The sequence below is a fragment of the Callithrix jacchus genome, chromosome 14 (assembly GCF_049354715.1).
Source record: "Callithrix jacchus isolate 240 chromosome 14, calJac240_pri, whole genome shotgun sequence".
NCBI classification, from domain to species: Eukaryota; Metazoa; Chordata; class Mammalia; order Primates; family Cebidae; genus Callithrix; species Callithrix jacchus.
Genome location: NC_133515.1, coordinates 94,584,339 through 94,606,841, shown reverse-complemented (window position 1 = coordinate 94,606,841; position 22,503 = coordinate 94,584,339). Strand labels below are relative to the sequence as shown.

The following is a 22,503-nucleotide window of genomic DNA, read 5'->3' as shown; positions in this document are numbered from 1 at the left end:
AAAACTCTAGCTACCTTTCAAGACCCTAGCCGCCTCCTCCAGGAAGCTTATTGCTACCATCTGGATATTCGTGTTCCTCCAAGATTCTATTCACCTGCTCAAACCCAAACCCCAAGGCTCTGGTATCAGGAGGTGAGGCCTTAGAGCAGGGATTAAGTCATGAGGGTAAAGCTGCCATGAATAGGATTAGTGACCTTATAAAAGAGGCTCCAGGGAGCCACCTTGCCACTTTCACCAAGTGAGCACATGTGAGAAGACAGCAGTCTGTGAACCAGGCAGCAGGTCCTCGCTGGACACCAAATCAACTGATGCCTTGACCTTGGTCTTCTCAGCCTCCAGAACTGTGAGCTATCTATTTCTGTTGTTTGTAAGTCACCCAGTCTAGAGCAGTTTTTATAGCAGCCCGAAAGGACTAAGACAATACTTTGACCTCTTCCCCCCACCCACATTCATGGGCAGAGTGTTCCCTTCTTCCCCGTCTGTCTTCTGCCCTCCTCCTCGTCAGACAGCCTTCCTCCTGCTGTGTGGGAAGCACCCATTTCCCTGTCTGCCCCACTCAGCTCTTTCAGGGCCTGGTGTTTTTCCCCCTCTGCGTTTCCTGGGCTGCACCCCTATAGGTGCCCCATCAGAACCGCTCATTGCAGACGGGAGGCAGCCAGCAGGTGCCACGGCTCCCTGGACTCTGTGGGATTTGGGCAACTTGAATTTGTTTAGGATCCAGCCATGGCTCCCATTGAGGCCACATATAAGGGCTGGGCTGGAGTCATATCTAATTCCCTTTAAAAAGGGAGGCTCAGGGAAGACACAGGCCCCCAGCCTAGGGCCCCAGGGTCCCCTTGGTGTTTACGACATGGCCTCAGAACACAGGGTTTACAGGCCATGAGCAGCACGAGGCCTTGGCCACAGCCCCAGCCATCCCTGCGCTGACCCCCTCCCTGAGCCTACCAGGAAGCAGGACCTCTGTTCCAGGACTTTGAAGCAAAAGGTCGCTTCCTGGGCCAGGGTAACCATGGCAACACCACTCCCCTGGCAGCCCTGGACTAGCAAAGTGTTCTCATAAGCTTTGATTTTGTCTAAATTTATCATTTCGGGCTAAGGAAGGTCTTGTACTGGTTTTAGAGCCTTGGACAGAGCTCCTGACGATTGGGCCTTCCTGGTTCCGCTGCTAACCTGCTGGGGACTTCAGCAAAGCCTTCGCCTTCCGCCTTGGTGTTCTCAGATGTAAGAAAATGAAGTTGATTTCCACGGGAGGTGATCAAACGGTGCTGTAGAAACCTCAGCGATTCCACAGAGCATGACAGTACTTCTGCCAAGTAAAATTCTTCACATGGAGAAACCTACCCTCTTACTGATTTTATATGCCATGCATGTCAAAGCTCTGGGGAAGATGTTTTTGCTTGAGGAAAAAAAAAGATTTTTGCTGATTAAACAACCCTGAAAACTGCTGGATATGATGTCTGCGCATTTATTATGGAAATCTAAGCAGTGTGCATTGAAATCATAGTTGGTTCTCGTAGAATGGGACTAGGAGGATTCAAGGGAAGAAGATTCGTGTCCCATTTACCATCCCGTAAACCCTGGCTGTTGTTTTAATGATTTTTTTTTTTTTCTTGAGATGGAGTTTCACTGTTGTTACCCAGACTGGAGTGCAATGGTGCAATCTCGGCTCACCGCAACCTCCGCCTTCTGGGTTCAAGCAATCCTCCTGCCTTACCCTCCCGAGTAGCTGGGACTACAGGCGCATGCCACTGTGCCCAGCTAATTTTTGTATTTTTAGTACAGACGGGGTTTCACCATGTTGACCAGGATGGTCTCGATCTCTTGACCTTGTGATCCACCTGCCTCGGGCTCCCAAAGTGCTGGGATTATAGATGTGAGCCACCACGCCCAGACTGTTCTCATGATTCTTATGATCCTTTCTTGGCTGTGACAAGAGGGCCTGGCAGGGGAGCTGGCTGCCTCCTTCTCGGGGACTCCCTGCCTCAATGCCTAGAGCCAGGCTCAGCCCCGGTGAGGAGGGACAGCCCTCCATGGCTAGGTCAGGCAACTGAAAGTCAGGGGTCAGGTCCCCTACATCAGTGGTCCCAAATCTTTTTGGCACAAGAGAAGACAAACATTGGAAGACAATTTTCCCATGAACTAGAGACAGAGGGATGGTTTCAGGATGATTCAGCACATTACATTTATGGTGTACTTTATTTCTATCATTCTTACATTGTAATATATAATAAAATAATCACCTAACTCACCATAACGTAAAATCAGTGGGAGCCCTGAGTTTGTTGGCCTGCAGCTAGACCATCCCACCTTCGGGGAATGGGAGACAGTGACAGATCATCAGGCATTAGATTCTCATAAGGAGCACACGACCGAGATCTCTTGCATGAACAAGGGATTGCATGCAAAACAGGGCTGGCGCCTGGCACTCCTGTGAGAATCTAATGCTGCCGCTGATCTGAGAGGCAGTGAAGCTGGGGCAGTAGTGTAGTCAGTGGAGGGTGGCTATAAACACAGATGAAGCTTTGCTCGCCCACTGCTCATCTCCTGCTGCACGGCCCAGTTCCTAACAGACCATGGACCGGTGCTGATCAGTGGCCCAGGGGTTGAGGACCCCACCCTTGTTGGTATGCCAGGAAAGCCTCTTTCCTCCCTATGACTTGGCATCAATGTGAGAATTTCTACCATGTGAGATTTATTCCTTTGAATATATAATTGTGCTCTTTATATTCTTCTTGTAAACTTCCCCCTTTCTTCACCAGGGAGTACTGAGATGGTCAGCTGAGCTTCTTCCTGGCAGGAGGTCCCGGGAGGGAAGGGACAGATGCTAGGGAGGGTGGTGGGGAGTGGTGAGAATGGGGTGAAGTGGGTGAAATCTAGAGACAAGCACAGGAGCCTGCAGCCTCAGCACTGCCTCTGGGGGCTTGAGGCCTGCTGGAGAGACTGTTAAACCCTGGTGGAAACGTGTCTATTCTTCTTTTCAGACTCCCTGCATCCAATCCAGGCCAGTAGCTCGGGGTGTTGGGATTCTGGAACAGGAATCGGGCAAGAAGATGGAGGAGCTGTCCTGGCCCCAGAGTAAGGACACAGAAGTACCCACAGGTCTCACTCTTCCTCCCCTCTTCCCCCACCCTGGAACAGGGAAGTACATCCCATGTTGGCAATCCTGGCAGCCACAGGCAGCTAACGGGTGCCTGCTGTCCCAGCAAGCTGCCTGGGCTCGTGCCCAGTTAGGGACATGGCCTGTGTCACCCCAACTGTCCAGGTCACCCAAGTCAGGCAAATGAGCTTTAGGTACTTTAAAATCAGATTTGGATACACACCAAACCGGGATGCTGTCTCTGGAGAGAGGCTGGGATTGTGCACAGAGGTCAAAGGGGTGTTGAGCCTTATCTGCCATATTCCATTTTATTTTCAAGGATAATGCATTCATGGACTTCTTGTATAATTAAAAAACCACACACACACCCTTTGTCTTTTGTTGTTTTTTTAAGATCTGACTTTTAAAGCTTACAGTAAAAATAAGAATTATTTTATAAGAGACTCCAAACATGTTCTTTGGAGTTGGGAGGTGGGAAGGGACTTCCTGATTAGCGCTGTGCTCCTGATGTGCTGGCATCAGGTCTGGCTCCTTGTGCCTCAGTTTCCCCATCGGTACCAGAGGGAGACAGGCCTGATAATCTCCAAGGTTCTTTCAGCCCTGCCATCAAGTGACAAGAAGCTCCACTCTGTGAAGTCACAGGGAGCCTGTCTGCCTGGGTTCCTCGCAAGCCTTAGTTACAGTGGTGGGAGCTGATTCCAGATGCCAGCCCTCAGGGGCCTAAGAGTTGTCCCAGGGGGACCCTTGGGGGCTTTTTGGCCAAGTCAGCTAAGCTTCTTTCCTGGGGATAGTAACGCCAGGCCTCAGAAAGCTTCAACAGCCCAGCCTCTGTGCAGCCGGACCAAATGCGGGCTTGCAGCCTGTTAGTCCCTTTTCTTGGCACGCTTGAAAATGAACAACCATGATCTACGGTTGTCATTAAGACAGAGATGTTCTGGTTAGGGACACTGGCCCAGTGACCCTGCCCCTGGCACTAATCACTATGACAACAGCTCAATAGGGTCCCAAGGGCCTAAGAATCCTGCTTCCACTGAGGGCGAGGTTGGCTGAGGTCAGACAAAGAGGGATTAATAGAGCCCTGTTCTCATTAAACCACAAAGCGCCATTATTACAAGTTGCAACGGCCCTAGCAGGAGATGTATCATGTTTTCAAGTCACAGAGAATCCAGCAAACCAAAGAGAATGGTTCCAGCATCAGCCACAAAGTCACCATGGGGCCCGGAATCAGAGGAGGAGCAGAAAAATCTGAAATAACCCAAATGTTCAACAGACGGTTGTGTAACACACAGAACAGCCAGCCATAAAATAGCACCGACTGTGGACATCCAGATGGTGATGTTGATCGCATTTTCTACGTTAAAATCCTCATGACGTGGAAGCAAGTCCACTAAAACTGTAAATCAGCAACATTTTTGTTAAAAAAAATCATATACATATGTATAGACAGTGAAAACACAGAAGAAAAAGCTTTCAAAATGTGAGTAGCTATTTTTGAAAAGTGAGATTGTATGTAAGTCTTTTTCTTTGGGTTTATCTGTATTTTCATAATAAATATATATTTCTCTTGTATTTCAAAAATCTTTTATTCTTTTAAAAATTGGTGCAGAGAATTTGAGGGTGGGGTGGTCATTCTTTCCCTTTGGAGTGAGACTTCAGTTAATGAAACCTACAAGAGGGCACTGTTTTGGAGAGTTAAATTTTCTTTTTATTAATATTTTATTAATCTAAGTACTAATATTTAAATATTGGTTTTACATTAACCAGTGTATAAGAAAATTATTCTAAACAGTACTGCATCTTCTCATGCCTCCTTGCAACTAAGTACAATAAAAATAGTTTATCCTTAGTTTTATCATTGTGAAAGGTGCAGATTCTACCATATTGCATAATACGCAGATCTTTAGGGTGATTGGCTAAGCAGAAGGGTTTGTATTTGCACTAAGTGGCTTCAGATTATTCCCCTTACTGAGTATCTAGATTTGCTTTTTATAATTTTCAATTTCCTCCATACTAATAAACCATCAGTATCAATATTCTATCTATTCTATGTGTAGCAACTCTTTGCCATTTTAATTTGGTGCTTCTAATCAGCTGCCATCTTGGAAAAACACACATGCTTGTTAGAAATGTGAGTAAATTAAGAGAACGCAGATCTGACTGAGGGTTTGAGGGTTTGATACGGTTTGCTGTGACCGCCACCCAAATCTCAACTTGAATTGCAGTTCCCATACTTCCCACATGTTGTGGGTGGGACCCAGTGGGAGGCAATTGAATCATGGGGGCAGTTCTTTCCTGTACTGTTCTCGTGGTAGTAAGTCTCACGAGATCTGATGATTTTATAAATGGAAATTCTGCACAAGCTCACGTTTGCCTGCTGCCATGTAAGAAGTCCCTTTGCTCTTCTTTCGTCTTCCGCCATTACTGTGAGGCCTCCCCAGGCCTGTGGAATTAAACCTCTTTCCTTTATAAATTACCCAATCTCAGGTATGTCTTAATTAGCAGCGTGAGAACAGGTTTCAAAGTGAAGGCATTGGCAAGCAGGGGTCCAGGGTGGGGAAGTGTCCAAAACCAAGGGCTTCTGTGCTCAGTGGCTCACGCCTGTAATCCCAGTAATTTGGGAGGCTGAGGCGGGTGGATCATGAGGTCAGAAGATTGATACCAGCCTAGCTAACGCAATGAAACTCTGTCTCTACTAAAAATACAAAAAAAATTAGCCGGGCATGGTGGGAGGTGCCTGTAGCCCCGCTACTTGGGAGGCTGAGGCAGGAGAATCACTTCCCTGAGACAGGGAAGCAGAGGTTGCAGTGAGCTGAGCTTGCGCCACTGTGCTCCAGCCTGGGCGACAGAGTGAGACTCTGTTTCAAAATAAATAAATGAATAAATAAATAATAAATAAGCTATCTTGTAAGTTACGTTGAAGACTTTGGATTTTATCAGGGAAGCTGGGGGTTACTGAAGAATTTCAAGAAGGAAAGCAAGGTGTTCATATTTGTGATTTTTGAAATATTGCTACAGCAAGGACAATTGCATGTGTGGCAAAATTGTTAGCAGGAAGACAGACAGATGTGGCTTTGGAAATATAAAGAAAAGGAAATTGGACTGTGAGAAGGCAGGTTATCAGGGACGTCATCCACGTGCTTGAATTTTTGCTAGGAGAGAGCAAGACCTGCTTTCTTCCAACTGATAAATTCAAACACATTCTCCCTTTAGGAGGGGCCATGGGGGGAATTTATTTCTGGCCTCCATGCCAGGAAGAGCAATGCCTCCTCTAAACTATAGATGTGTTTTCATGTCATAGCCCTGCAAATCTTATATTAATAAATAACAGTATTTTCCTCTTTGCCTTGGTCACTAGGAAGCTCTGTGTATGTAATTCTATGCACTGACTTTACTTTCGGATTCATCTCAAGATGCATACTTTCATTTTGCTCAGAGTTCTTTATTTAAGGCATATTTTTGTCTTATTCGAATTTTCAAAAACGGTATCAAATTATTTTTGGAATAAAGTGGGGTATAACAAAGAAGTTTGAAAAAAACCAAAACATCAACAGCTCTTTAACAGATTCTCAAATCCTCATGACCGCTCATTTTGTATAGTTTATGAAATCTGATGACTGTTTTGATATGGTCATATTTGTCTATGTTAAATATTGTTTTTAAAACCTGGGAAGTTGATGACACCAAAAGCATAAGCCCATGAGGAAAAACTAGATAAACTGGAGTTCATCAAAATTTAAAACTTTTGTGCTTCAAAGGACACTATCAAGAAAGTGAAAAGACAGCCCACGGAATGGGAGAAAATATTCATAAATTATATACCTGATAAGGTTTATCAACAATACTTAAGAAGCTCTTAAAACTCAACAATAAAAAGACAACACAATAGAAAAAGGAGCAAAAGACCTAAATAGACATTTCTCCAAAAAAGATATACAAGTGGCTGATAAGCACCAAAACAGATGCTCAACATCATTAGCCATCAGAGTCAAATCAAAACCACCATGAGCTGTCACTTCACATTCATGAGGATGGCCACCATCAAAAACAGATATTAACAATCGTTAGGGAGGCCATGGAGAAATGGAATCTTCATACAATGCCGATGGGAATATCAAATGGTATAATTACTCTGGAAAACAGTCTGAAGTTCCCCACAAAGTTAAACATAGAATTACCATATAATCCAGTAACTCTACTCTTAGGTATATATCCAAGAGAAATAGCAACACAGGTTCACACCAAAACTTGCCCATGAATGTTCATAGCAACATTATTCATGATGGCCGAAAGGGGGAAAAAAGCCAAAAGCTTCCTAACTAATAAATGGATAAACAAAACACAGTAAAGCTATGCTACTAATTGTTATTCAGCCCTAGCGAGGAGTGACCAGGTCTACTGATACATGCTGCAACACGGATGAACCCTGAAAACAGCATGCTGGGTGAGAGTAGTCAGAAGTATCAAAATCCACATATTATATTATTCCATTTGTGTGAAATGTCCAGAATGGGCAAATAGTGAGAGAAAGTAGATTAGTTATTGCTTAAGGTGGGGGGATAGAGAGATTCGGGTTTGATAGCTAAGGAGTATAGGGTTTCTTTTAGAGGTGATGAAAATATAAAATTGATTGTGGTAGCATTTGCACAACTCTGTAAATATAGTAAAACTATTGAACTGTACACCTTAAGTGAGTGAATTATATGATACATGAATTATATCTCCATGAAGCTGTTCAAAAAAAAATAATGGAGCCGGGCGCAGTGGCTCACAGCCAGCACTTTAGGAGGCCGAGGTGGGGGGAGAATGAGGTCAAGAGATCAAGATCATTGTGGTCAACATGGTGAAGCTCTGTCTCTACTAAAAAATACAACAATTAGCTGGGCATGGTGGTGTGCGCCTGTAGTCCCAGCTACTCGGGAGACTGAGGCAGGAGAATTGCTTAAATCCCAGAGGCAGAGATAGCAGTGAACGGCACTCCAGCCTGGGGACAGAGTGAGACTCTGTCTCAAAAAATAAATAAAATAATGGAAGCCACCATGCTTGGCCTACTCAGTAGACTGTTGACGGGAACCCAGGTCCTATGTGGCCTTCCAGAGATGGGTTCTAACTCTGGCTCAGCCACTTTCCAGCTATGTAAGCTCCTCACCCAAATCACTTCATCTCCCTAAAATGGAGATAGCTATACATGATGCACAGTGGGTCCACACTGGGTCCCGAAGGTGCTGGAGCTCAGGGGAAACCCAGTCCCCTGCTTCCCAGAAGGCCCTCCAAGACCGCTGCCCTCAAAAAGTCCCCAATATCCCAAATGAGTGGGGCCTGCAGATTCCCTTTATGGAAATTAACTACAAGTGGTCTTGATGATGTTTAAATATTGAAATAACAATCAGACTTTAAGGTCTGAGAAACTCAGCGGAGGTTCTGGAAGGCAGGAGCTGCAGTGTAGCTTACGATCCCTCTTTTGCGCATTCCCCATGGAGCCTCGGTAATGGTCAAAGAGACTACACTTCAGTGGCCATACACCCCCCAGCTGCAGAATCAGTAACTTTCTGGTCTACACCCTGCATTCTGCTTCTCCCAGCCCCTGTAGAAGCGACCTGCTCTTAAAGCCTGCCGGGGACAGCCTTGGGTATGGAGTTCTCTGTCATGAGATTATAGAAAGTTGGCATCCGGCCCTCTCATGTTAGAGGCAGATCGACTCAGGCCCCGGGACGGTGGGCCTGGCACAGTGGCCTCTCAGCCCAATTCCCTGGAGGATTCTGGGAGCCCCTCCAGTGAACGGGGTTCTGCTCATGTTTCACGTGAGCACCTCCCTTAATTGCAACAACAAATGTGGAGCAGACATGGTTTACTCTTTTTACAGATGAGAGCGCAGAGACTAGCCCAAAGTGACTTAGAGAGTGAGCAAGCTGGGATTCACATCCAGCCTGTCTGACACCAAAGCCCATGTTCTTTCTTTTGGACCAGTTTCCCCAATTTCTTCATGTCAGAAGCCAAGCAGGTCACAAAGGAAGGGAGATGTTCCCATCCTCATCCCCCGGGAGAGACTATGCCGCAGAGTCTGGGTTTTCAGGATATTCTTGGGGCTCACCTGGTGGCGCTACCTTCCCTCCCTTCCCCACCCCGATTCATTTCTCTTCCTAGACGCCAGATTCTCTGCAGCCCAGTCTCCTTGAGGTTGAGGGCATCCATTTAAAGTCCCATGGGAGAAAAGGATAAAGAATCATGGATGTTCCCAGTTCCAGCCTGGAGTCTCTCCCTCAGGATGCCTTTGTTGCCAAGAACGACAAAACAGATGTCTTGGCAATAGTTTCAAATGTTTCCTGCCAAACCAGAGGAGAATTCATCTTCAGTTTAGATGCAGCCAAGAAAGACAAGTCCCGGCTCATATTATTCACAGGAAATGCACAAACACACACGAGCTTCCCAAGCCTGTAGAAGCGGCCTGCTCTTAAAGCCTGCCGGGGACAGCCTTGGGTATAGAGTTCTCTGTCATGAGATTATAGAAAGGGAGGCCCGTAGCTCCCCAGCTTCTCCTCACCAGGGTTTCAGCATCAACTACAGACACAGGTGGCACCTCCCACTTGCTTCACGCTTTCCATCCTCCACAGCGCTCAGGCTTCCCATGCTGCCCCCTGCTCCTCATCATCACTGACTCCATGGCCTCAGCCTGGCAGGCAAGGCCACCTTCCTTTTGTTTCCATCATGTCCTAGGTAAACTTTTTGTTTTTGGTAGTGGTGGTAGTAAAATACACATAAGGTAAAATTTACCAGTTTGGCTAGGCCCAGTGGCTCATGCCTAATGAATGGATAAGCCCTTTGGGAGGCGAGGTGCACGAATCATGAGGTCAGGAGTTCAAGAACAGCCTGGCCAACATGGTGAAACCCAGTCTCTACTAAAAATACAAAAAAATTAGCTGGGTGTGCTGGCGGGGGCCTATCATCCCAGCAATTTGGGAGGCTGAGGCAGGAGAATCACTTGAACCTGAGCGGCAGAGATTGCAATTGGCCGAGACTGTGCCACTGCACTCCAGCCCGGGTGACAGTGTGAGACTCCATCTCAAAAAAAAAAAAATTACCATTTTTGCCATTTTAAACTATTTTAAAAGTACAGTTCATTGGTGTTCAGTATATTTACAATGTTGTACAACCCTCATCACTATCGACTTCCAGAACATTTCATCACCCCCAAAGGAACGCCTATACCCACCAGTAGTCACTCCTCTCCCCTCACTCCCAGCCCCTGGCAACCAGTTACCTGCCTTCTTCTGTCTCTCTCGTTCTGCCTCTTCTGGGTATTTCATATAAATGGCATCCTAAATGTGGGGCCTTTTGTGACTGGCTTCTTTCACCCAGCTGAATGTTTTCAAGGTTCATCCATGCCCTAGCGTGTGTCAGTACTTCTTGTACTAACAATACTTTAGGGCTGTTCTTCATGACTGAACAATATTCTATCGGATGGATAGACCACAATCTGTTGATTCGTTCTTCCACTGATGGATGTTGATGCTGTTTCCACCTTTAAGCCATTGTGAAGAGTGCCTCTAGGAGCATTCTAGCATGAGTTTTGTTCGAACCCCTGTCTTCAATTCTTTGGGGCATATACCTCGGAGTGGAGTGCTGGGTCATACAGTAATTCTATTTTGCTACTTGAGGAATTATCACATAATTTTCCATAATGACCACACCATTTTACCTTCCTAAGAGCAGGGTATGAGGTTTCAGTTCCTCAACATCCTCCTCAACATTTGTTATTTTTCTTAAAAAAAAAAAAAAAAATCTAGCCATCTGAATGGATTTACGTGGGTATCTCATTGTGATTTTGATTGGTATATTTCTGACTAATGATTTCATTGGGCATATTTTTTAATTTCATAAAATTTTATTTTCCAAATGTACAGTTGGTTGGACCTGTTCATGCATCTTCACCGGCAGCTGCAGCATCTCCACCCTTGGTATTTCAGGTGTAAATTACTTGAGCACTGTGCTTTGAAACCAGTTTGATAAGTCCTTTACTGAGGATCTCCTGAAGGGCTGCTTTGGCCAGGGAGCCTCGAATCTTCAGTATCTCAGAAACCATAGCTGGGGTTCAATCCCATTACTGGGTATATACCCAAATGATTATAAATCACTCTATTATAAAGACACATGTACAGGTATGTTCATTGTGGTGCGGTTTGTGATAGCAAAGACCTGGAACCAATCCAAATGCTGATCGATGATAGACTGGACAAAAAAAATGTGGCACATATACACCATGGAATACTATGCAGCCATAAAAAAATGATGGGTTCCTGTCCTTTGTAGAGACGTGGATGAACCTAGAAACCATCATTCTCAGCAAACTAACACAGGAACAGAAAACCAAACACCGCATGTTTTCACTCATAGGTGGGTGATGAACAATGAGAACACTAGGGCACAGGGAAGGGAACAACACTTACAGGGCTAGGTGGGGGGAGGAAGGGAGGGACAGCAGAGCGGGTGTGGGGAGGATGGGGAGGAATAACACTGGGAGAAATACCTGACGTAGGTGACAGAGGTGGGGGTTGGGGGAATAGAGACAGCAAACCACCATGGCATGTATGTACCTATGCAACAACCCTGCAGGATGCAGGATGTGCACATGTACCCCAGAGCCCAAATACAATAAAAATAAAGGAAAGACACCATAGCTGGGGTTATAAGTTTGCAGCGGGGAACTTCCTTACAGACTTTTGTGATAGGTAGTTTTGTCAGACAAGATTAAGTCACTGAGCTTGCCCCGAGCTTTGTCTTTGGAGAACTTCTTCTTTTTGGCCTTGGCCTTGGGTTTGCTCACCGGGTCTTTGTTCTTCTTGTAGTTGTCCTTGGTTGGCATTGCGAAGCTCAGAGAGCATCAGTGAACACTGCAGCCTCGCTAAGATGTTGGACAAAAAGACACTGAACACAGTTTCATGTGTTTGTTGTCCCTTTGCCTATCTTCTTTGAAGAAATGCCTATTTAAGTCCTCTGCCAATTTTTTAATTGGATTATTTGTTGTGGAGTCGTAGGAGTTCTTTATATATTCTAGACACTAAATCCTTAAAAGATATATGGTTTGCAAACATTACCTCCTCTTCTTTGTGTTGTCTTTCACTTTCTTGCTGTTGTCCTTTGAAGCACAGAAATTTTTAGTTTGATGAATTCATCAATTTATTTTATTTTTATTTTTGGATGCTTGTGCTCTTGGTGTCATATCTGATATTCCATGGCCAAATCTAAGGTCATGAAGACTTACCCTATATTTTTTATTAAGAGTTTTATAGTAAGAGCTCTTATATTTAGGTCTTTGATTTATGTTAATTTTTGCATATGGTATGAGGTAGGGTGCAACTTCATTCTTCTTTTTCTTTTTCTTTTTTTTTTGAGACAAGAGTCTTGCTCCATCACCCAGGCTGGAGTGCAGTTGTGTGACCTCAGCTCACTGCACCTCCACCTTCCAGGTTCAAGCATTTCTCCTGCCTCAGCCTCCAAAGAGGCTGGAATCACAGACACCCATGACTATGCCCAGCTAATTTTTGTCTTTTCAGAAGAGGTGGGGCTTCATCATGTTGGCCAGGCTGGTCTCAAACTCCTGACCTCAAGTGATCTGCCCACATCAGCCTCCCCATGTGCTGGGATTACAGGCATGAGCCACCACACCTCACCTCTGACTTCATTCTTTTACATGTGGATGTCCCCTCCAATACCATTTGTTGGAAGGCTATTCTGCCTGCATTGAGTGGTTTTGGCTCCCTTGTCGTAAATCAAGTGCCACGGGTGTATGAGTTTATATCTGGACTCTTAAGTCCATTTAATTGATCTATATGTCTATCCTTGTGCCAGTACCACATTGTTTTGATTACTGTAACTTCATAGTGAGTTTTGAAATGGGGAAGTGTAAGTCCTCCAACTTTTCTCTTCTTTTTGAAGATTGCTTTGGCTATTCAGTGTCCCTTGCAATTCCATATAAATTTTAGGATTAGCTTTTCCATTTCTGTAAAAACATCACATTGGGATTTGGATAAGCCTGGCTTCAAATCTGTAGTTCTATTTGGAGATTATTGCCATTTTAACAATATTAAGTCTTCTAATCCATGAACATGGAATGTCTTTTTATTTTCTTAAATTTTATTTAATTTCTTTCAGCAATGTTATATAGTTTTCAATATTCAAGTCTTCCCCTCCCTTTGTTAAATTCATTTCTAATTATTTTATTGGTTTTGGTGCTATTGTAAATACAATTATTTTCTTGATTTTTTTTGTGCTGTATATAGAAATACAACTGACTTTTGTGTTAACATTGTATCCTTTAACTTTGTCAAATTCATGTATTAGGTATAATAGTTTTTTTTATTTTTTAATTTTCTAGCTATAATAGTTTTTTTGTGTATTCTTTAGGATCATCTACATATAAGATCATGTCACCTGCAAATAAAGATGACTCTACTGCTTCTTTTACTGTCTAGATGTCTTTTTTTTCTTTTTTTTCTTGCCTAGTTTCTCTGGCTAGAACTTCCAGAACAATGTTGCATAGAAGCGGCAGAAACGGGCATCCTGTCTTGTTCCTGATCTTAGGGCAAAGCTTTCTGTCTTTCACCAAGTGCTTTCTTGACTCTCATTGGCCCATCCTCTACTTTCTCCTGGGTATCCGGCTGTCACCCTTGCTCACTCTGCTGCCCCAAGGAAACCAGTTCTCCAGCCTTTGCCACACCCACATCCTCTAGTTCCCACCTCTGCCCTCCACTTCCTGATTCAGTGCCCTACCTTTCAAAGTCAGAGTTTTTTGAGGAGTTCCTATGCCCCACTCATGTGGCCCCAAGTAGTCATGCATCTCTCCCACCTGGCCCTCTCCCACAGTCATGAGCATGAAGAGGCCTGAGGATAAATGCTGAGGTCTTGAAAAGCCGAAGAGGTCAGGCTTGCTGAGAAGAGCTTTGTCTGAGCTTGACTGGCTACAGGGAAAACAAACCCCCAAACTTTGCTGGCCTGATTGGCAGGAGCCCAGAGAGAACTGACGACCATCCAAGAAACACAGGTGTTCCAGGGCCGTGGTTCTGCTGACAAGCCATCGACACTCCTGTCTGTGGGCAGGGCCTTCTGCTCCTTTCCCCTGCAGCTGGAGGGGAATCCCAGAAGCACCCACCTGGTGCCCATGCCCTTGAGGCCAAGCTCTGCCACGGAAGCAATGGCTTAAGACACCAGAAATACAACATTTTAAAAGTGAGTTTGGAGCATAAACCCAGAGACAGAAGCCAGAGAGAGCCCAGTCCCGTGAGCAGCACCTTCCTGCTTCCTGCCAGGGCAGCTCCTTTGCCTCATGTGGGGTGACATCCTCCTGGGAGCCTCAGCACCTCCCTAAGACCAGGACAGAGACTGCTGGGATCCTCACCCAGGACTGGCACCAAACATCCTCCAGAAGAATTTGACAAAACCATCGTCAGAGTGGGACACTTTAATGTCCTCTCTCAGAAATGACCAGTCAAGCAGACTCCGAGTAAGTAAGGATACAGAGTCCTGAGAAATACAATCAATAAATTTGAAACTGTATATATTCTCCAAACAGGACACACACACACACACACACACACACACACACACACGCACACATAATATCTATTGAACCAGCTGGGTGCAGTGGCTGATGCCTGTAATCCCAGCACTTTGGGAGGCGAAGATGGGCAGATCACCTGAGGTCAGGAGTTTGAGACCAGCTGGACCAACATGAAAAAAACCTGTCTCTACTAAAATTACAAAAATTAGCCAGGTGTGGTGGCGCATGCTTGTAATCCCAGCTATTTGGGAGGCAGGAGAATCCCTTGAACATTGGAGGTGGAGGTTGTGGTAGACCAAGATTGTGCCAATGCACCTGAGGCTGGGCAACAAGAGCGAAACTCTGTTTCAAGAAACAAAAAAAATCGATTGGACTTTCATAAAAATTTGTTATATAGTAGGTTTCAAAGGAAAAATTTTGAGTTATAGAAAGTAGAAGTTGCACAGATTCCTATTCTTAGACCTAATTTAATAAACCAGAAATGAATTATGAGCGGGTAACACTGAAAAAATCTTGAGAACAAAAGCACAAACATACAAACATTACTAGTATTTAAAATAGCTTTTTAGTTGTAAACAGGAAACAAACTCGGCAAATTTAGACTTTTGAAAACTAATAGAAATCAGAGCAGAACATGATAAAATATGTGAAAAGTGGCCAAATCTGTGCTTAGAGAAAATGTTATAGCCTGACATGTTTTTAAAAATTAAACAAGAAAAATAGAAGTAAATAAAAATTTGACATTATTTTTTAAAAAGCACTAAAACAATTAACAGAAAAACAAAAAACTAAATGGAGAAAGACCAATCACATATATTTCTCACAAATATAACCAATAACACAAGAGATTAAAGAAAACTCTAGAAATGAAATCTGGACCAATAATACAAATACAAAGACAATTTTTAACATGCTGAGGATAGAATAGATATTTGAACCCTAGATGAAAAGGGCACTTGACTATAAAAATACAAACGATCAAAATCAATTTGAAAAGAAGTTGAAGAACATGAGTGTAATATCCATAGGAGAAACGGAGGTGATTATTGATGAACTAAGTTTCTCCAAAGACCAGGCCCAGAAAGACCTACTGATGAGGGACAGGCGGGTGAGGATGAGGACAGGATGGGGAGCAGAGGGAAGGCCAGGCCTGGGGACCTGGGCCATGGAGCTGGTTATTGCTTTGCATTTTTGCAAAAGTCACTCTGCTCTCTGATTTCCACGTGAGCCTGGAGACACAGTTTTTAGGTTCAGCTGTTGAGCCCTCCCCTCTGCTCCTTAAACTTAGGACCTTTGAGCCTGGGTCTAAAGGGGAATCCTGAAGCTGAGCCCAAAAACACCGATGCCAAGAAAAACCCAAGTTCAGAAACATGCAGTGGCAATAGCAGGAACCTGCCTCTCACTCAGAAGCAGTAACACCGCCTTAGGCTCGTTGAAAGGGACACGAGATGATGAGATGACAGAGGGAAAGGTCCTAGCTTGTAGCCAGCCTTACATAACCATGGGGCAGAACAAAACAAAACAAACGCCTTCGCGTCTCCACGCATGGGTAGCTGCAGGGTGAGTACTGTCCTGCAGGGCAGAGGCCGCCAGGCCCCGCACCAGGATCCCGGCCTGCTGCTCTAATAGTGCCTGTGAGCAGTCAGGCTCTCAGGGCTCTTGTCCTCGCTTCCTCAGCACTGCCTGCATCCCAGCAAAGGACTGTGCACTCCCCAAGTCAAAGGAATCCTGGTGGAGACCTTCAGTAAGACTGCTGCTTCCAAGCTACTCTGGCCCAGGTGGACCTCTGAGGTCTCCAGGAAAAGGCCTGTTCCCTTGAAGCCTGTTGTAGGTCAGACTCCTGGAGCCTTCTCTAGGGAGCACACTAAACAGTTTTCCGAATACTGAGGCTCCTCTTGGCCTCATTCCGGGAGTGGGGGAGAGGAGAGAAAGTTCGGCTGAGCGGCTCTGTGGATTTGCTCAGCTGAATCTCAACCCACTCTGCGCCGATAAGCCCCGAGCCGCGATGCAATAAATTCTCCCCATTCGCCTGTCCAGGACAACACAGGGTAACTAAAGGAGGAAAATGAAAAGCTGGAAATCACACGAGGAGGAGAGAGATGCTTCCAAGGAACAAAGGCCAGTTGGTGCCAGGACTTCCAGGCCAACTGAGAATTCTGACCCCTCATTGCTCCAGAGGACTCTGGAGGTGTCCTTTCCACCAGAGGGCGCCCCAGCCCCTTAACTGTCTTTCCCATTTACTGGACTTGAAACAAGTCCAGTAAACAGTGAAAGGTTTGCTAAGCCTCATTTGGAGCCCAGGTACCCTGGGGACTGTGGGGGCAATCACCAAAGGTGGGGCATGGTCTGGGGGATACCAGGTATCTTGGAGTGGCAGGCATCTTCTAGTTCGTGAGCCTCGTCTCTGTGGTTCCCTTTTTAAGTAGATTTTTTTAAAGAGCAGTTTTAGGTTCCCAGTACAAATGAACACAGAGTGCAAAGTCCCCACATGCCTCCTGCCCCCACACATGCACCACCTTCCCCACCACCAACAGTCTGCACCAGCGTGGGACATTTGCCAGTGAACCTACATGGACACCTCCTTATCTCCTAGAGTCATAGCGTACAATAGGGTTCATTCTTGGTGCTGTGCATTCTGCAGGTTTAGACCAATGAATACTGCCATGGGTCCACCATGAGAGTATCATACAGGTAAGTTTTTGCCCTAAAAAGCCTCTGTGCTCCTTCTATTTCCCTTTCTCCCCTCAAACCCCAGAAACCACTGATCTTTTTATGGTCTCCATGGGTTTTGCCTTTTCCAGGTCAGATAGCTGGAATCATACAGCATATATAGCCTTTTCAGATTGCCTTCTTTCACTAATACGCATTTAAGTTTCCTCCACGGCTGTTCATAGATGGATAGCATATTTCCTTTTAGCACTGAAGAAACGCTCGATGGAATCATCATCTGAATGTACTGCAGTCTGTATACTCATTCACTTACCAAAGGACATCTTGGTTGCTCCCAAGTTTTGGTAATTATGAATAAAGCTATTATAAGTATCCATGAACAGATTTGTGTGCGGACATAAGTTTTAACTCCTTTGGGCAAATAACAAGGAGCACAAATGGTGGAGAGTATGGTAAGAGTATATAGCTCAGGTTACATACTCTTTTGTAGTTTTGTACTGTGGTTTCAAAAGTTATATTGAGATACAATTTGCAATACCATCAAATGTTCCCATTTTAAGTGCCCGGTTTGATGAGTCTTGGCAAATGTTTATAGTCAGGCTCACAGCGTAGCTTGCTTCCGTCACTCCCAAGAGCTGCCTCATAGCCGGCCCCTTGCGGTCAGCCACTCTTGCCCCGCCCATCCCCAGCCCCTGGCAACCATGGATCTGCTTTCTGTCCCTATAATTTTGCCTTTTCTAGAGTTTCATATGTGTGGGATCATACTATTGTATGATATATAGCTTTGGGGTCTGGCTCCTTTCACTTAGCGTGTTTGTGACATCCACTGTGTCGTGTCTATTCGAGGGTTTTCCTTTCGGCGCTGCACGGCATGTTTGCGTCCATGCACCACAGTTTGCTTGTCCTTCGACCATTTGATGGATATTTGGTTGTTTCCTTTGGGGGAGGAACCCTTATGAATAAAGTTGCTGTGAACATTCGTGTCTGAGTCTTTGTGTGTGTGGCTTTTTTTCCGAAGGAAGGGGGAATGCTGGCTCTCTCCCACCCAAAGTAGATGAGGGTTGATGAGGAAGGTGGGAAAGCCCAGGGGGTAAAGAGAAAGGGATACAGGCCAGCTTGGCTATGGGCCGCTGGGACTGCTAGAAACCTCTGTCCACCTGACCACATCGTGCTCAAGGGTCAGGGGCCAGGAGAGGGAAACCGATGTCTCCACGGTGCTGGGAGGGCTGGTCTAGCTCTGAGCGTGTGGTGAGCAGGGATGTATCCCCGCTGCTGCAGCCCTGTTGACATTATCAGTACTCCTTGTCAGAATGGCTCATTTCCGGTTTGTTCCATCTATCCTCCCTCTCATAGACCTCCATGACCCACCAAGACACAGGACTTCTCAATGCTAAGGCCCCTTTATGGGTCTCCAGTGGTTTTGTATGTGCCGATTCCCACGCCCCCACCTCAGAGTAAGGCAGGTGAAGCAGGCCGTCATGCTGCCCGGCCACCTGGCGCTCAGAAGCTGAGAGACAGCAGAGGGTGGACAACCTCCTCCCATACCTACAACCAGGCTCCATGGAGAGCAAGTCAACCAGCGTCCCTTTCCATGAAGATGTCTGGCCCTCACTCTCAGAGGAAGAGAGGGAACACTCAAACCCTAGGATTCCTTAGAGCCCAACAGAGAACAGCTCAACAGAATTTTAATTATGCACCTATAATGAATACTATGCACCAGGTATTGTTCAAATATTTTACAAATATTAACTCATTTAGGCTTATACTACTCTAATGAGGCAGGTAAAATTGTTACCCTCATTTTATAGAGGAGGAAACTGGGGCACAGAGAGGTTAAGTAACTGGCCAAGGGTCACACAGCCAGGAGGCCCAAGAGGCAGGAGTTGGCTCACATTTTAAGTCTCCGCACTCTGTTGCCTATGGATTTGTTGGTTTCCTTCTTTTTCCAATCATTAAATTATCCTAACAGTTTTATTGAGATATAACTTATATACTGTAAACATCACCCCTTTTAAGGGTAAAACTGAACAATTTTAGTAGACTGATCAAATTGTGCAATAATCACAACAAGCCAACTTTAGAGCATTTCTATCAGCCTAGGACACATTCTTTGTGCCCTTTTCCAGGCACTGTTGTTTCCAAACCCTGCTTGAAGCAACCACTGATCTTTCCATCTCTATAGATTTGTCCTGGAAATTTCATATAAATAGAATCATACAATAGGTGGTCTTTTGAGTCTAGCTTCTTTCACTTAACATGATGTTTTTGAGGTAGATCCATATTAGAGCATGTATCGTTCCATTCCTTTTTGTGACCTCATAATATTCCATTGTATGGATTTACTGTATTTAGTTTATCCATTCACCAGCCAACAGGCTTTTCCATTGTGTCTACGTTTTGGCTGTGAGAAATGAAGCTGCTATGAACATCCGTATACAAGCCTTTGAGTGGACATACACTTCTCTTTCCCTTTAGGTATATGCCTAGGAGTGGAATTGCTGAGTTGTGCGGTACATTTCTGTTTAATTGTTTTAAAAACTGCTAAATCTATTTCCCGAAGTGCTGCACCATTCTCCATTCCACACCCATGGATTTTATAGACTGTGAGGCCCTGGTGCAAATCCTAGGGCCACCCACACAAGCAGAGACCAATTTAGGGTCCTGGAACCAGCCTAAGTGTAAAATGAAGCCCTCTGGGGAGAGGGGAACGGAGTCAAGCTCAGCCTTTCTGCAGCTTCTTATGTCTGAGAAACAGGTGGGCAAGAAATCAGCTGTTCTACTTTCTAATCCAGAGAAACATTGCCTTCTGGGGCCTAGAGCACTTGTTAGGGGGAAATCAGCAAAGTGGCAATAACACCAAAAGGAAAAACAGAAGCACACTGTGGAGACACCAAGGGCGATCTCACCAAAGGAAGACAAGCAGCTTGAGAAGGCAGCGGTAAAGGCAGTTGGCCTGCAGCTCCCATGCTCTGGAATCCTTTCGTTCCCACCGCCAGCATCCTCAGAGCCCTTTCAAACTCCCTCGAAGGCCAGTGAGAGGATAATGGGGTGATGGCAAGAGGGGGCCGCAGGACCCAGCTGCCTGTGGCTCTGAGCAGACAGCACTGGTCCGGCCAGGGAAGGCCTTCTCCAGAGCTGCACTGCCGGAGGAAGGAAGGAAGGGACGCCGCTGCCCCCCTGCCAGCTTGGACAGCTCTGAGTGTCACCGACTCTCCAGTTTGTGCCACATGTTATCTGAGGCATCATTTCACTATTTAATAAAGAGACCCAGCTTTTGATGGAGAGAATCTGACATGTCTGGCAGCAGCTGCAGAGGACAGAACTTTATAATGATGGCACGTGGTGGGTGTCTACGCACACTACTGCCTGCCCAGCTTCCTCCTGACATGTCCCCTCACACAGGAGTGAGACCGACATGGCACTACTGAAACATAGAGTGCACAAGGATGGCACAGGGACCATGCCTTGCAGGACAGAAAGGGCTTCTGCCCTCTACTGAATGCCACATGCTCAGGATGGGTGGTAATTGTACTAGGTGGAATTGGGTCCCCTGAATTCATGTCCACAAGGACCCTGTGAAGGCGCTCCTATTTGGAAATAGGGCCTTTGCAGGTATAATTAAGGTAAAATGAGGTCATATTAGATTACAGTGGGCCCTAATCCAATGACTGGTATTCTTTCCTGTAAGAGGGAAATTTGGACACAGACACAGAGAAGACACCTTGTAAAGACAGAGACGCAGAGCAGAGAAGCCCGTATGAAGACAAGGGCAGAGGCTGGAGTGACACAGCTATAAACCAAGGGACTCCAAGGGTTGCCAGGAACCCCCAGGAGCCAGGACAAAGCAAAGTAGGATTCTTCCCTAGAGATTGCAGAGGGAGCACAGCCCTGCGGACACCTTGATTTTAGACCTCTGACCTCCAGAACTGTGAGAGAATACATTTCTGTGGTTTAAAGCCACCTAGCTTATGGTGCTTTGCCACAGCAGCTCCAGGAAATGGAACAAAAGCTGAGCCCAGGCTGCAGGCAACAAACTGTCCATGCTGGCAGGTGGCAGAGGGGGAGGGACAGGCAGAGAGGGCCGCATGGAGGAGGCACCTCCTTTCGTTGTGCCTGATGTTCGAGCAGAAGGCCCAGAGAACAGAAGTGAAACGAGGCTCAGCATGGCTCCTGGTAAAACTGGCTTTCATGGCTCACCTTCTTTCATCTTTGCTTCCTCCAACTTGCCTGGAACAGGTACTGCACACAGTAGGTGCCCATTCCGTGCTTAGTGTTTATGGATGAGCTCTGCATGTGGGGAAACAGACGATGTGATTGGCCAGCTGGGCTGGAGGGAGCTAACCCAGCTTTATTTAAAAAGCCATTCAGAGGCAGCTGCTATGTGCTGAGTTGGCAGAGAAGCATCAGGCCTCTGAAAGTCATCAACAAAGACCCGGCTTACCGAGGCCACGTGCTGAGCCCATAATCCCACTCCAGAAGCTGCGGCTTTAGCCTGAGCGTGACCCATGACATGAAATTGCTTGACTCTCCCCAGCAGCCAGAGCCACGGAGCACAGGAGTGAGAGGCCAGCCACAGAGGAGGGTGGATATCCGTGCACCGCATGGTATTCTGTGTCGCACCACCAGGCCTGGCATGGAAGTCAGTGCCAGTGCTGGGCTGAGGAGCAGTGGCCAGCTTGACTGAGCTGTTGACAGGCCTGCTGACCACCTGCCCAGTGGCCTGCCACCTCCTGTTAGGAGCTATCTGGTACTGGGCAGGGAAGGAAGAGCCTCTGTGATCCAGCGTGACCAGTCCACTGAAATCCCTTCAGGCACATAGAAGACTTTACAGTCTCCCTGGTGTCCTCCCAGGACCCAGGGGAAGTCTCTTCACTTAGCACTGTGGGGTGAGGGGATGTCACAAGCCAAAGCTGGACTGGAACCCCAGCCTTCTGTGCCCACAGAACCCGGCTGCTGCTTCACAGGATGCCATGGGCTACATGAGAACTCAAGGCCAGTCCCCACCGCTCCTCCACCGGCCCCTCGGTCAGCTTTCCCCAAGCGCAAGGCCTTAGGGTGCTGAGTAGGGAAGGGTTTGGAGGGATCGGAGTTTGTAGTGAGTGGGAACATTTGCTGCCTGATGCCCAGGGTTCAGCTGCTTGAGGAAGCTCTGAGCATTAACCATGTTTGCTCTGGGCAGCTGTGA

The 22,503-nt window shown here is 46.1% G+C and overlaps 1 protein-coding gene across 1 annotated transcript in view; it reads right to left on the bottom strand.

The window, feature by feature from the left end:
- The window catches only part of HS1BP3 (HCLS1 binding protein 3), an 81,257-nt gene that overhangs the window by 21,165 nt on the left and 37,589 nt on the right, over positions 1–22,503 (bottom strand). The window lies entirely within an intron of this gene.